We start from the raw sequence: 15,133 nt of genomic DNA, 5'->3' as shown, positions 1-15,133 counted from the left end.
CTCATCCCCTGCGTCCAACCCGTTGATTCCTATAAAACTCACCAATTTAAAAACAGCTAAGCCCAGCCTGGCCTGCTAAAAAAGTGGCCAAAACCACTTTAAAACCAGCTTGGGAGACCAGTCAAAGCAGTCAGTCAGCTTAGGCTGGTTTTGGCTGTTTTTTTTTTCAATTTGGAGTTTTTAAGCTTTGCTATAGCAAAAGACAGCTTAAAAACACCATAAGTTTTATTGTATAAAAGTTTTCACCCCCTCAATTAAAGTCTATGGGATTTTAGGTGGTTTTGATAGTCTAGTTTACGAAAACCATAAGCCGGATCAGTTAGAAGAGATATAGCAACCAGAGTCTGAAGGTCTGACCCTAGTTTGGTGTTTTTGGCTTTAAAAGTCTAGGAGGAGATACATTATAAAATTTGGTCTCAGAAGAAGATGAAGAAGAAGTTTAAGTCGGATTTCAGTAAGTTGGCTTTTTCAAGCCAATATAACTATGAATTATGAATAACTATGAACGTGTTCCTGTGGCTCAGTGCTAACGCCGCAAAAAGTTGTGGGTTCAATTCCCAGGGAACACACATACTGGTTAAAAAAAAAAAAAAAAATGTATAGCCTGAATGCAATGTAAGTCGCTTTGGATAAAAATGTCTGCTAAATGCATAAATGTAAATTAATTAGTCAAAACCAACAATACAAACTGCAGCACAGTAATTATTCTGGATAATGAGTCACATGCAAAATCCACTTTCCTGAAAAACCTGAAAGAGCACAATGCTTGTGTTTCAGGCACAAGTGTAAAGTCCGAGCCAGAGAGCGTGGAGAGCAGCGAACATCTCAGTATCGATTGCTAACGTATGAGCACTTGTTTGATAGTGTTTGAGGTCATCCCTATTCCAATAAAGACAGCTTGCTGCAACTAACTGGACTTTCTCTTTTTATAAACTTGAAAGTCTTACACTACCCTCTTCACACATTGCGGGAGTTCCCTCTTCTGCGTTCCCACCCACAATCCTACATACACTACACACAATTGTTCTCTGTCCATCAGATAGGGCCAACATGGTGTCATTTGTATAACTTTCTCTTAGTGATTAAAGCAATGCCTGCGAAGACATAAGAGGGCACTGCTATCTCTAGGACAGGTTTAGGGTTGCATCTTTAAGGCTTTTAGGCCCTTCTGACACACACGCACATCGACACATGCCGCAATTTTATGGTATTTAGCTTGACTACCTTTTCAGTTTGGTTAAACAGCAAATAAATCTGCAAAGACTCAATATAGTTTCGCGAAAGCCCAGATGGTTGGACAACAACGATCGCTGTGTACGCATCCTGAAAAGCAAAAGGAGAAAGATGTGGTTTTCATTTTGCAAGGTCATTGTCAGCAAGAGGATACGTGATTTGCTGCAATTCCGCTATTTTAAAAGCTGTTGTTACTTTTACATGAAAGCTAATACTGAAATCAGATTGCTAATCCAGCTGCTAAATTTACTGCAACAGACTGACTTTGACAAGATTATGGACTCCCAGGCAAACTGACTCGATAAACTCTTATTTGAGAGACTGTAATTGATCTGTCCTAACATGCGCGTGAACAAATCATATTAAGCAAGTAATTAGTGCGCTTATTGAACAAATCATATTAATTCATTATCCGCTATTTTTTGACCATCTTGATTCCAAGCTATAATGTGAAAAGCACAGTTCCTGCTGATGAATGTAATTTCTCAGCACATGGTGAACTCCACTGCAACGCCAGCATATGGTGAATCAAGTTTAATTTCCATACAAAATGACTGTCCATCTGCTGGTTTCAGCATCACAGTATTAACAGATTTATGAAAGCACACAGGCTGAGAGAGAGAGAGAGAGTCCAGACACACCTCAACATCACTGAAGACTAAGGGAGGCAAGTAATAAAATTCATAAGACGGGCTGAGCCGTGCAGCTAGTTTGTCTGTAGAGATTTACATTTATTCAGGAGCGTAACAGCAGCAGGTCAGACAGGTAAATAACACACAGTGTGTGCTGCTGTAAAATAACCTGAGGGGTGAGCAGACACCTTTCATATACACACACAGTACACGTGCATCTCCAGATACACACACACACACACACAAAAATAATTATATCACAGCAGACAAACACATACATTTTGGGTAGTCACTGCACACTCTTAGAAAAAGGGTACAAAAGCTGTCAGTGGTGGGCAATACCTTTTTTTAAAAATTAAACAACTGCACCTTATTTACCCCTAAAGAGTGTACAGTAACTTAAGGGGACATAACAGTATCACCTCAGTAATGTTTTCTGAGTTTAATATTTAAGAGTTTGTGAAATCAAATGCTTTCATCATCCCAACCCCATCCAGACAAGTATAACAGTGCATAGTACACATATAACACACCATATACACATTATATATACTAAATACATAGTGTACAAAATGTGCAATACTGGACACACTTTCAGAATGCCTCACAATGTAACACACATGCATATGAAATGTGAAATGAGCAGCAAGTACATCTCTAAACAGTTGAATAATGTCGGTGCAAAAACCAGTCTGACGACATTCTGTGGATCGATTCACAGGATCTCAGGCTGTATTTATGCGATTTGACTGTTATAAGCAATCACTCATGCATTCAGATTCCAATTCGGTTTCAGAAAATGACATAGGGAGTAAATGAGGAAAACAAACTATCGCTAGTAGTCACCTTCTAGAAATGAAAACAGAATGTTAATTAAAAACACGGTTGTGGCGGCGGCCATGTGAACATTCAGAATCAAACAGAAACAAAGAAACTTCATCAGTGCATAGAGACAGAAACGCTGTACATAATTGTCTATATACTATAGGGGCTGATATGATATATATATTCATACCGAAATGTTACTTTATGGACATCTCAGGTTCGGTGGCATGAGGTACCCTTACAACGAATACAGGCACCACCCTAATCCAAGAAGGGGTGCCCGCAGGAATCACAATGCTGTTTGATAACCGCCAGCAGAAGAGTAGCGAATGGCGGAGCTGGCACACTTGAAAACAAAGGCCACTCAGACAGTGACCATGCTTACGACTCTGAATGCGTCTCTCACAGAACTGACAAAGGAGTATACATTAAAGTGCACTCAACTGTTTGCAGAAAATGGAGCTTTATATGTTCAAAGTATCCTACCTCTCTCATTAGAGCACAAATCCAAATATTCCATAATATTTCCATATTCGCGATGCTTGTCGTATCTGAATGTTAAACTATTATTTATAATGTAAATTATAGGCTTTGTAGTTCCAGTGGTGACACAGAGGCAGGCACACCGATGTTTGGTTTACTGTATTTTATTTTGATAAAAGTACCAACTGTGCTATCAGCCCGCAATACTGGAACTGATGTTGTGTGTGTGTGTGTGTGTGTGTGTGTGTGTGTGTGTGTGTGTTTGCGCACACGCACCAGCACAATCACGTCAACTGTTTCCTTATACCAGCAGAATCAACTTTAAACACTTATTGTCTTATTTATAATGCATCACTGTATAAAGGTCTGCTTTTGTGTACACTCACAATAAAAAAACAAAACATTGTGCTTTTGAAAAATAAAGAAAAACAAACAGGATGTCACTTTCTGCCATTTTACCTTTTCCTTTCTGTGAACAAATTAAAAGTGGCACCACAAAAAATGAACTGAAACTCATCATATATACGCTTAATTTCCCCCCTCCCCTTGTTTATCTGTAAACTAAATCAAATATATTTTAAGAATTTATTCCTTGCACGTATATATGTGTTGCAGATTATATATATATATATATATATATATATATTCTATATATATATATATATAACATAATGTAATAATATTTAGTATTTTATATATTATATCAAAAACTGCGGAGCCTCCTCAACCCAGGAACGTACCGAACCGTGACATCTGTGTACCATTCCACCCCAGTATATACGTCTGTTTTCTTCCCAGTTTCTGCTAAAAATGTTATCATTTATAATGAGAAGACAGCACTCAGCTCTTCTGACATTCAAAGATGAACTTCTAAAACTCAACTACTACTTCAAGCACATCAAACACACATCAGCCATGTGTAGGTCTCTCGGGTTGGGTGCTCTGAATGTGTGGAGACTTCACGATACTGGATGAACATGAGCCGAATCGTTCTCCCGTCAGAAGAACAGCAGAGAGGAGCTTGACAGGACAGAGGCCATGGCTGGATCGCGACACACACAAACGCTGGCGAGCAGAGGTGCGGGATGTGGGGCTAATGGGGGGATGATGGGATGTGCCCTTTTTAAAGCATGCACAACTCCAAATAAGCATTTGGTCTGCCGCTTGTAAATTATTCAAAGACGAAAATTGAAAGTAAAATCACAAAGGGGAGTGGATTTAGGGAAAAGAGGAGAGAGGGAGCAGCGGCAGGAATGGATCAACTGGAATGGGTTTGGCCTGTATGTGTGGGGCTTAAACACACAATCAGCCTCTTCAAGTTGTAATAACCGTTTACCACACTTACCACTTTAGTCAGAGCTTTCAGACACACAACCACTGTTTTATTTTAACTGTATTCCCTTGCATTGGCAGGCCAATCTAGAGACCACTGAACATCTTGTTTAAAACCTGGGGAAACCAACTATGAGGATTTGAACATTTTTTAAACAGAAAGCGCTATGGAGTTAAGTAGATTTATGGTTTCCAGATTCTGTCACTAAACCATTCATTCCCTTTGCCCAAAAACTCTCCATTTTATTATCTGTGTTTTGTGTCCATATTTATTCTGTCAGCTAGTGTGTTTACAGGGTCAGAGATCGTATAGGTATGAAACTACAAAAAACCATAAAAAAGACTAAATCACAAAATATTGCTAATCTTCACCTAAAATTAAAAATGAAAAAAGGGAAAAAAGATTAAATAGAAATTAATCTCGTTAAAATGTAAATGAAAAACTATAAACTATCATCAGTGACACTAATATATGGGGAATGTAAAAGAAATGTTTATATTAAAAATACTCTTTGTGTAGTAATACATATGATAGTTGAGAAAGACAGCAGCGCCTCAACACACAGAGAATGAGTGTATGAGGAGCTGTCTGTGCTTCGAAACATGAACAGATGCTTCTCCAAATAACACATACTGCATTTTCTCTCCAATTAAGCTGAGGCAAATTACACCTTAATTAGACAATCCTCTTTTCATACATCCCAGGTAGACCTAACATAGACTGAGAGATAAATTATTAAAAAGAACCGCCTTCAGCAGTGGCCCATTTACACCTTCATCCCAGCGAACAAAAGCTGTCCGAGAGCGCCACCAGAGCCTCTACAGCGATCAGCTTTGATGAAATATAGTTCAGGAGGAGCCAGCTGTGTTTTTTCCTCCCTCCATGGCTGTGTCATTTAGTAGTGATGGAACACAGGGGAGCTTCGCCAAATAAACCAGCTGTTCTGTCCGTTCCTCAGCTCTGAAGTATTACACTTGCGCTCTAGAGTAATAAATGTTAATACCCAGGTGGAGCAGCTGTGATAGAGGCGCGGTGGTTCATGAGCAAAGCAATGCTGCGTATTTCCACAAAAGAAGCCAAATGTCGCCCCCCGAGGTAAATCCTCTATCAGTAAGGAACAAGTGTTTGTAAATGAGAGAAAGCTGTCAGTCTGCAGCGTTAAGCAGAGTCGGTGTGGAGCAGCCAGGCGCTCCTCAGAGAGAGACTCCAGAGGAAAACTCCGGCACTCTGGAAGATCCCTGGTCGCTGTCTTGTAAAGCCTTGAAGTACAGTTCACCTTATCACCTCCAGGCCATCCGAGATGTAGATGATTTTTTTTTTGGCAGAAGAGAAACTAAGGATTTGAAGGGAAAACATTATAGGATTTTTTCTCGGTTTTAATGCAAGTGAATGGGGCTCAATGTGAACCACACTTGATTGTCCAAAATCCATATTTAGGCAGCCTCAAACTAATCCAAACAAGCCCAGCCAACAAATAAGGGTTTACAAAAAAAAAAAAAGATATACTTTTAAACATGCACTCTTAAATGTCTATCTTGGTTTGGTTCCACGACGCGTTACATGACAGATGCGTGTTGGAAAGTTCACTGAGATGCGGTGACACAAGAACACCCACTCATGTGATAAGACGTACTTAAGTATTACATCTAGAAATTATCAAAATAATAAACATTATAAATGTAATAAAATAATATAAACTTTAAAGACAAAACCTGGGCTATTTTAGTTCCCTTCACATCAAAACAAATCATTTACACTTAACAATATCGCTTGTTCAGAACAGAACAAATATAAGTAACTATAATTATCATATACTATTATAAAATTAAATAAATAAAAACAACAAAATATAAATAAATAAATAAAATATAAAAAGCTTTGTAGAAATGTAGAAATTTTATTATCTGAATCTCTATCATGCACTTTAATGTGACTCTGTGGTCTAACAAAGGTTAGTTACAAAGACACACACAGCGTCATCGCCTGGTTGCTCTTTGCTTTAAAAATCAATAGATTCATTAATCATCAAAACACACATTCACTTCAAGTAATAAAAGCCCAGATAATCCATTCAGCAAACCAGACACAGTGAGCCGCTGCCAGGGTCAAGCATCTACCCCTGGCCATCATCTATCAAGCTTATTCATAACTATATAATCAACCTGAAGTGATTAAAGAGTTTACAGTACATGCAAAATGACCGGGCTGTGTGGCGGCCTCATTATGTGCCGAGCGGAATAACCACAGAACCACACAGAGAAATAAAGAGAGACGGCTGCAGAACAAAGCATAGAGTTACAGAAGACAAAACGACCCCTGACATTACAAGTTATTCTGCCACTCACTCCCTCCTGACTCGGCCCTGTCAGCTGCAAAACAAACAAGACGAGTCCAGCCTGGAGCCACCGTGAAGCACCATACAGACGCCTCCTCCAACAGCGTGGCCCCTTGATCAGAGCTCATTAAACACACCGACACGCCGCCGTCTAGTTAGGAAGACTTTTGCCATCATGCCGACCGCCGCTTTGTCTCTCTGGTGCTCCAGCCGATGAAGGTTACGCGACTTAACAGCCCCTACACCTGACTGTTTACCACGGCTGTTTCACCTGGATTGAGGTGGAAAGCTGCTGGACTCCAAGGCTTCAGTGTAACCCAGAGTAAAATGGATAATTGATTGTTGTCTCACTGGTTTATTTATCTCATATAACTCCACAAGCTCTTCTTTTTTTCTATATAAAACAAAAAATTCAACTGGCAACTGTGATATTACTAACGAATAAATCTTAAAATGAACATGATTCCTTACCAGTACTGACCGACAGTACATTTCCCCAGCATACTTATGATAAGCTATTATAGCTCTATAGTACCATCTTGAATTAGATTTCTTTTTCTTCTGTTTTCATTTACATTTTAGAATAAGCTTTTAGTAGAGCTCTATGTTCTTGCATTCATAAGCTCATAGAGGTCTTTGGTAAGTGTGTGTGTGTGTGTGTGTTTTCTGGCATTAACCTTGATCTAGTTCTGGTCAACCACTTCATCACACACACACAGTGAGGTCACAGTGAGGTCACAGTGAGGCTCATCAGGGTCAAAACCAACAGCAGGTCAACAGAGCCTCTGGCCAAACCCTCGACTGTGTGTGATCTCACTTAATAAAGACCGCAAAACCATCACACGCTGACCTCAGTGAGTATTTCCCCTTCATTTCAAATGGCTAAAGCACTTTTCACAAAGCAAATGAAGATCCAGACTGCCCTCCAGAGTGTTTTGTAGGCAGGAATAATATTCTCTCTCATCTGGATGTGATTGATGGAGAAATAGACTCAAAGGACAAAGAGCTTCATTAAAAAGTATATCTCAGAGCTGAAAACTGCTGAGGCAAAGGATTTTAAAGAGAATATTGTGAATGACGCTCTCACTAAATCACAACAAACCAACAACAAAAGAAATCCATTTAGCAGGAGATACACAGTAGAAACAGACTGTATATAAAGCACATCTATCTTCCCAAATGAAGAGACAGAGAGGCTCTTTAAGAAGACCAGACGTCCTGTGGATACATTGCTTTAGATTTTTAGTTATATTGATCACGTCAAAACGAATGGCTCGAGCAGCCAAGAGGATCCAGAGAGAGAGAGCAAGAGAGAGAGAGAGAGAGAGAGAGAGAGAGAGAGAGAGAGAGAGTGTGAGAGAGAGTGTCCCTCTTCCTCCCGCCATGAGTCCAGAAACTTTTACTTCCACCCTGGGAACTCTTTCACATTATTATCCCCTATTTTGTTCTAATAGTTCCTTATCAAGAGACATTTAAATTCAGAAGGCATTGCAGCTTCCATAATTTCATTTAAAAGTCTTTCAGAAAACGTAAGGATTTCTAACACCAATCTTGTGGCACATTCGGGGATAAATCCACCCTTTCATTCAGAAAAGAGGACACCTTTGGTAAAACCTGCTCTTACAAGTGCATTTCTCTCATTGAAACAGAGTTCAAAATTTTAAAGATAACACATGATTGTACATTATGGGTTCTTCTTTTCCCCAGAAACCTTGACAGACTCTTTCTTTCGAGAGCTTGAAAAACTTTCCAAACTCTAAGCATTGTTTTATAAAAATGCGTTAGACCGGTTAATTCCACTCCATCAAGATCCATTAAAAACAGATGTCGATCAAGGCCCAACCGCCCTCCTTTCAACAAAACCACAGGCATACATCTGTCCAACTGATGCCTTTTATACAAGAGCCTTTGAGCAGCCTGTAATCTAAAAGCAGCAACTCTGCATTCAATGTCAATAAGTCCTTGTCCTCCTTCACATATTAGAATACAGGGCATGCAGCTGCTTTCAGCCAATGCCGTCCTTGACTAAAAAATTAACCAACTGTCTTTGGATATCTTTTACAAGATTAGAGGAGGGATCCAAACAGCCATTTTATGCCACATTGAAGATGCAATAAGTTATTTATTATCAAAACTCTTCCTCTATATGATAATCGAGGGAGAAGTCATTTCCAATTGGACAAGCTGCATACACATCTTCCGGCCAATCCATCCCACCTCTTCCCTTTATATAACCAGAACCTAAAAACTCTAAAAATTTAATACCATCTCTACTCCATCCAACATTTCCCCAGGCAACTTTGGTACTGAACTGTAGTTCCACACCATAAAGCTTCACATTTCCCCAATTTATTTTAGCTGAAGCAGCCTTTTCATAACACTCTGATACAGTCTATCACTCTCTGTACATCTTCTTTATCCTTAATTACTTCCAGTGAGGTCATCAGCATAAGCAGAAAGTTTACTAGGTTTATTAAAGGATCCTTCAATATGTAAACCTTTTTAATGACGCTCTAATTTACAGTAAAGGTTCAATAACAACTAAACTATAGAGTTGGACCAAAGTGGGGCAACCCTGCCTTATCCCTCTCTCTGACTTTGCAAAGATCACTTAAACCTCCAGGCACTTTTATCATACATTCTGCTTTTTCATATAGTAATCTTATCCATGAAATAAAACCATCTCCTTCCAAAGCCATATGCATTTAAAAACATCAAACAGATAAGAATGATCTACTCTGTCGAAGTTTTTCTTCTTTGATCTAGGGATAATATCCCTAGATCAATATTACTTAACATTGAATAGCCAAATGACATCTCTTATAAGGAAACAAATTGTCTCTAATGTACCTGTTTTTTATACAATAAGATTGGATCCTTGTGAATTAGTTCTCCCATATGTTCGCATTCAGTCTATTGGAAATACACTTAGAAAAAATCTTATAATCTGTGGTTAATAAAGCTACAGGCCTCCAATTTTTAAGTAAAGTTAGATCACCTTTTTTTGGTAGCAGAGAAAGAAGTGCTCTTCTGCAACTAGTAGGTAAACATCCTGTTTGTATTGAATATAAAATCACATCATAATAATCTTTTCCAATAATTTCCCAAAAAGAATAAAAAAATTCAGAGGGAAGCCCATCTAATCCAGGGGATTTTCTGGTTGATAATTCTTGCACAGCTTTAGTTACTTCCTGAAAACTTAAAATAGAATCCAAGTCTTCTTATGCTCTGATTTAAGTTTTGAAATTGAATCTAAAAGTTCAGTTTTACTATCTAAATCTGTTATATCAATATCATACAACTTAGAATAAAAAAATCAACAACACATTTACTCATTTCGGATGGGCCATAAAATAAATCACCTCTTTCATACCTTAAACACACAACATTTGTTTCTCTTGACACACTTTTCGCTCTAAGTTGAAAGAGTAAGGATGTTGGTCCATCAATATCCCTAATATGAGAAAAACGAGCTCTGACAAGAGCTCCTTTTACTTTTTCTTGCAGTAAATTTTCTAACTGTAGCTTTTCATTCTCATTAATAACATTTTGTAATTGATTTTCATATCTTTCCAACATTTTATTTTCAATTTCAAAAATCTCATTTTCAAGTTCCTTAATCATATTTCTCATTCTTTTTGAGGAATAACAAGTATATTGTTGACAGAAAACTTTAATTTGGGTTTTCCCTACTTCCCACCATTGTATTATATCTCTAAAATCATTTTTAACGCATCTGCCATATTTGCCAAAATAAATTAAAATTTGCACAAAAAACAGAAGTCTTGAAAACAGCTTTTGTTAAAAAATGCCAATATGAACCTACTTTACATTGCTTTGACAACAATACACAATTTATTGTAATCATTTTATGATCTGAAAATAATATTAGGAATTATATTAGCATTACAGATCTCTATTCCTTGAATTATTTTGAAATATAAAACCTATCTAACCTTGACTCCCATGAACCTGTCCTTCAGAAACCTTCACCAAGGTATTATACTGTTTTAAAAGATGGGTTTTGCAGTTCTCAGATGTCATTTAGCCCAAAACTTTTAACAATGTTTGCCAAAACCAGATGAAGACTGATAGTGCGTTTCTTCGTTATTTCTATCCATATTATAAAATCTAAAGTACAATTAAAAATCTCCTCCCTATATAACAATATCTTTGTGATTTTACGTATTTTTAAAAAACTTCCTTAATTTCTTTTAAAAAGAACAATTCTCTCAGACCCTTTACTTATTGCGGCATAAACATTTTAAAAAAATTATATATGAGTATTTAATTGGTTTTACAAATATATAAACGGACCTGGCTATATCTCTTGCTCGATCAAATTTTTTAACCTTTACAGTTAGGACCCTAAAACATATAGCGACGACCCGAGCTAAACATGGGCCCTGACTAAGAATATACTTCCATTCCCACCATAAGGGCCCCACCATTCTACGTCATGTTTTATCACTATGGGTCTCTTAAAGAAAAGACACTTCCAATATTTTTTTTTAAAATGTTAAATACTCCTGACAACCAAGGCTTGTTGTTTCCATATCTCTAAGGCCATTTACATTCAAAGATAGCTACCTCGCAATGGCTCCATAAGACAAGGAACGTAAGAGAGAAAAAAAAGGAAAAACAGCGAAATAAAGGAAAAAAACAAAGAGACAGACAAAAAGCCATTTATCATTATTTAAGATTTCTCCTAATTTCCTTTCCCTCTTTTATTTTGCCTAATCGTAGCTACTATGTTTTTTCAACCGAAAGCGGTTTCTTGTTGCACGATAACGACAGAAAAATTATTACATTTTCCGCACCACACAACTGACAGCACACGAATTTGTCAAAAAACATCTGGGAAATATACTCAGCAAGGATTTACCGTTTGACACTTTTTGTTTCATCCAAAAATCTAATCTAATCTGTTCCCACATTATATAAATCATCACCTACCCTTGGGCAATCAGATATATCAGAACAACAATTCATCATCCTTTACTCAATCCATCCTGAGTATGACTCATTGATAAAAACTTCATCAAAACCTAAATCTTCAGGCCGCAGTCATTAACCACACTCTACATCCTGACTCACTGATACGACCCCATCAGAAAGCACATTTTCAACAGCCGTCGCCACTTTTACAGCTACTTCTTCACTTACTACAGGCAAGGCTGCTTCTTCTTGCCACAAACCCAGCAGAATCACTAGAAATTGCACTCACCTACATTTCTCTTCACCAGTATCCACACCTTGGCCTTCTGACACTTTCTCTGGTTCCCGATTCTGGTCACCCCACTGGCTTTCCGTTTGTATTTTTCATTTCGCCACCGCTTGTTCTTCTCACTATCCGAAATCTCCTCTGGTCTATTTTTTATGCGGACACGAGAATGGTTTTTGTGACCAATATATGCCGCACTCAATAAACGCACCTTATAAGCTTTTCAGTGCTTGCATATAACCCATAAGAACTATCCCCATCATTTACTCTAAAAAAGACACATCACAAAGTTTATTATCCTGGAGAATTTTTAAAAACATGTGAAGCTTTGCCTTCTAAACAACATTACATGTTTTAGCGCTGGATTCTTGCAACCTAAAGGGTACCACCTTAAAACTGAACTGACTACTTTCCCAAAACGAGATAATTCTTTAACAATCACTTCACTTGTAATGAATGGGAGGAAACGTTTGAAATGGTTACTTTGGTAGCCGGTGCACTACAGCCGGCCGTTACTGGGCACAAACATTCCTTTCACCCAACGCCCATTTTCAATTTATCTGATTAACGTGTTGCTCAGTCTTCAAAAAAAACCACCGACTGCTTTGCTTCATTCGCGAGGCTGAATTTATATTTTCGTGACCAACCTGTATGTCCACCAAAACTTTTACAATCAACACGTCCTTCAATCGCAAGCGGTTCGGCTCCGGTTACACAATCCTAAACCCATTCCGCGGAGAAGCAAACCTTGACCCACCGTTTCCGCCCGCAGAAGACGCATGGCCGGACGCCATCAAAAAAAAAACGGAAAAAAAAAAAAAAAAAAAAAAAAAAAAAAAAAAAAAAAAACAAAAAAAAAACCAAACAAAAAAAAAAAAAAAAAAAACCCGGGAAGAAAGAATAAAACACATACCTCCAAAACTAACCTAAACCTAAAACAAACAAAAGTAAGAAGAAAAAGAAACACACTTTCAGTAGGTGTTTATTTTTTTTTTTTTGAAAATAAAGAAAGATTAGAGAAAAACAAACACAAATAAACATCAATTAGGAAACGCTCTCACACACATCCACAAGTCACGCTTTAGTTGAGAATTCCCCGAGTAAAATAAAGAAGGTGACATTTAGCCTCCTGTCCGGGTCCAGAATGCTAAACTGACTACTGGCCTGAAAATGTCAAAGACGGAATGGTTCTGAGCCAATATTCCCGTCCTGTAGTCTGCCTTTGCCCTGAGAAATCACAAAGGTCAAGCTTACATTTGACAGGCGTTCATCTGAAGCAGAGGGACGCCTACATCGATCCTTGGTGAGAAGCATCCGGTGAAAGCCCTCGAGACCTGGGCGCTTAGCTGAAGGTCCTGGTGCCAGCCTAACATCAGGCGAAAGCCAAACACAGGATCAGATTCAGCTGCTGAAGAAACCACTGAAACCACCAGACACTGCTGAGGCTTTCAGCGTTTAGCATCTCTTTCCTCACTCCGTATCTGATCACACTCGACTGAAAATGGAAACAAGATAATTCAATATTCAGCATAAAAGGGGGTCCGTGTAGCACTACTGCATGACAAATCCTACGTTACTAACTTTTAATAAGCACCATTGTAGGAGTTTGTGGCCGAAAACTCTTAGTTAATGGTAATTATGTGTTCTCTAATCTAAAGTGTTACTGAAAGAAGATTTCCAAGCACCTCAGTGACCCGAACGTAGTTAGAAGTCATTTATAAAAATATAAGTGCAGCGCGGCACAGCTCTTGTTCTGATCAGACTAATTGACTGAGAAAGCGTCCCTGTCAAAAACCACGACAACAGAAGCACTGTAGAAATTCTCTCCAGATGATTAGATGCCTGTTCGTGAGGCTGAATAAAACATGCAGCAAGAATCCTTCATGAACAATTAGAGTAGCAGATGCTTTTACAATAAACACTCTGAATCTAAAAGACCACTGCTGGTCTGCTAGCTTTATTCCAATTAATCAACATGCTTGATTAACAAACCACACCAACAACCAGCCTGTGATGCGTTTAATGATCCAGCTGCATTAGAGAGCTAATTAGCTAAGCAAGATTGTGCTCCTCAAAGAAAACTCGCATACAGGCTTCCAGGTAATTAATGGCAGGATGGACGCTGCGAGGTCATAGAAAATAATAGAAAATATTCTTAGTAAAGTATAGTAATTGCATAGATGGAGAATCAAGTCTGTAGTATTCGAGAAGATCTTAATTATAGGTTTGTGAGAAGTCCTAATAGGGGTGGTATAATGAGGCGAACAAGCTCTAAAAGCGAGGCTAATTGTGTCTTAATGACATCTTTAACGTGGAAATATGAAACAATGGCGTCTGCTCCAGAGAAGCTGACTTCATCTGTGGCTGTCATTGGCAGACTGGACTCTTCTTCATCAGGAGGAGGAGATTTTTCTCCGACGCGTAAGTTTGATTCATAATGCCCGTCAGAGTGTAATGCTGTATGAAAGAGCTGTGCTCATATACTGACTCTTAAATCAGTGGAGCCCAGATTGGGAGTTAAATGAGCTCTAGTCTGCACTGCAGATGCTATGAGAAACACAGAAGAGATGTTTTCCAGAAGACCCATTCGGTGAGCTCAGAAAACAGCAGTCAAAACGGAGCTGTTATTTCCCAGCCGTCCCAGTTCTCCCCTGGAGGATGGATGCAATTTCCCACACAGGCATGGCAGATTTATCACTGCTATATGGAAACAGAAAAACAGCACAACACATCTTTTGTTTGATTCCCACAGAAAACAATCATTTGGATCTGCTGGCAGTTTAACAAAGCTCCATCAAGATCATCACACTGGTGCAATAAAAGTTCCATGAATTTAAACACTTCCAGTATAAATGCTTTGTGGTTTGAACTTTAACTGTGCAGATTAGTGACCCACAAACCCCCATCAGTGTCCTGGATCAGGATCTGTTCTTCACATCTGCTCTCAAACTCTTGCAGGTTGCAGTTTCCACTCATTTCCCACAATTAATCAATGGTGTGTTTGTTTTGTTTTTTGTTTTTTTCATATCATAATTTATAGTTCAAGTACATTTTTTTTTTTTTTTTTA

Source organism: Cyprinus carpio, unplaced genomic scaffold, assembly GCF_018340385.1.
Source record: "Cyprinus carpio isolate SPL01 unplaced genomic scaffold, ASM1834038v1 S000006746, whole genome shotgun sequence".
Taxonomy (NCBI): domain Eukaryota; kingdom Metazoa; phylum Chordata; class Actinopteri; order Cypriniformes; family Cyprinidae; genus Cyprinus; species Cyprinus carpio.
This window is presented reverse-complemented; position numbering follows the sequence as displayed.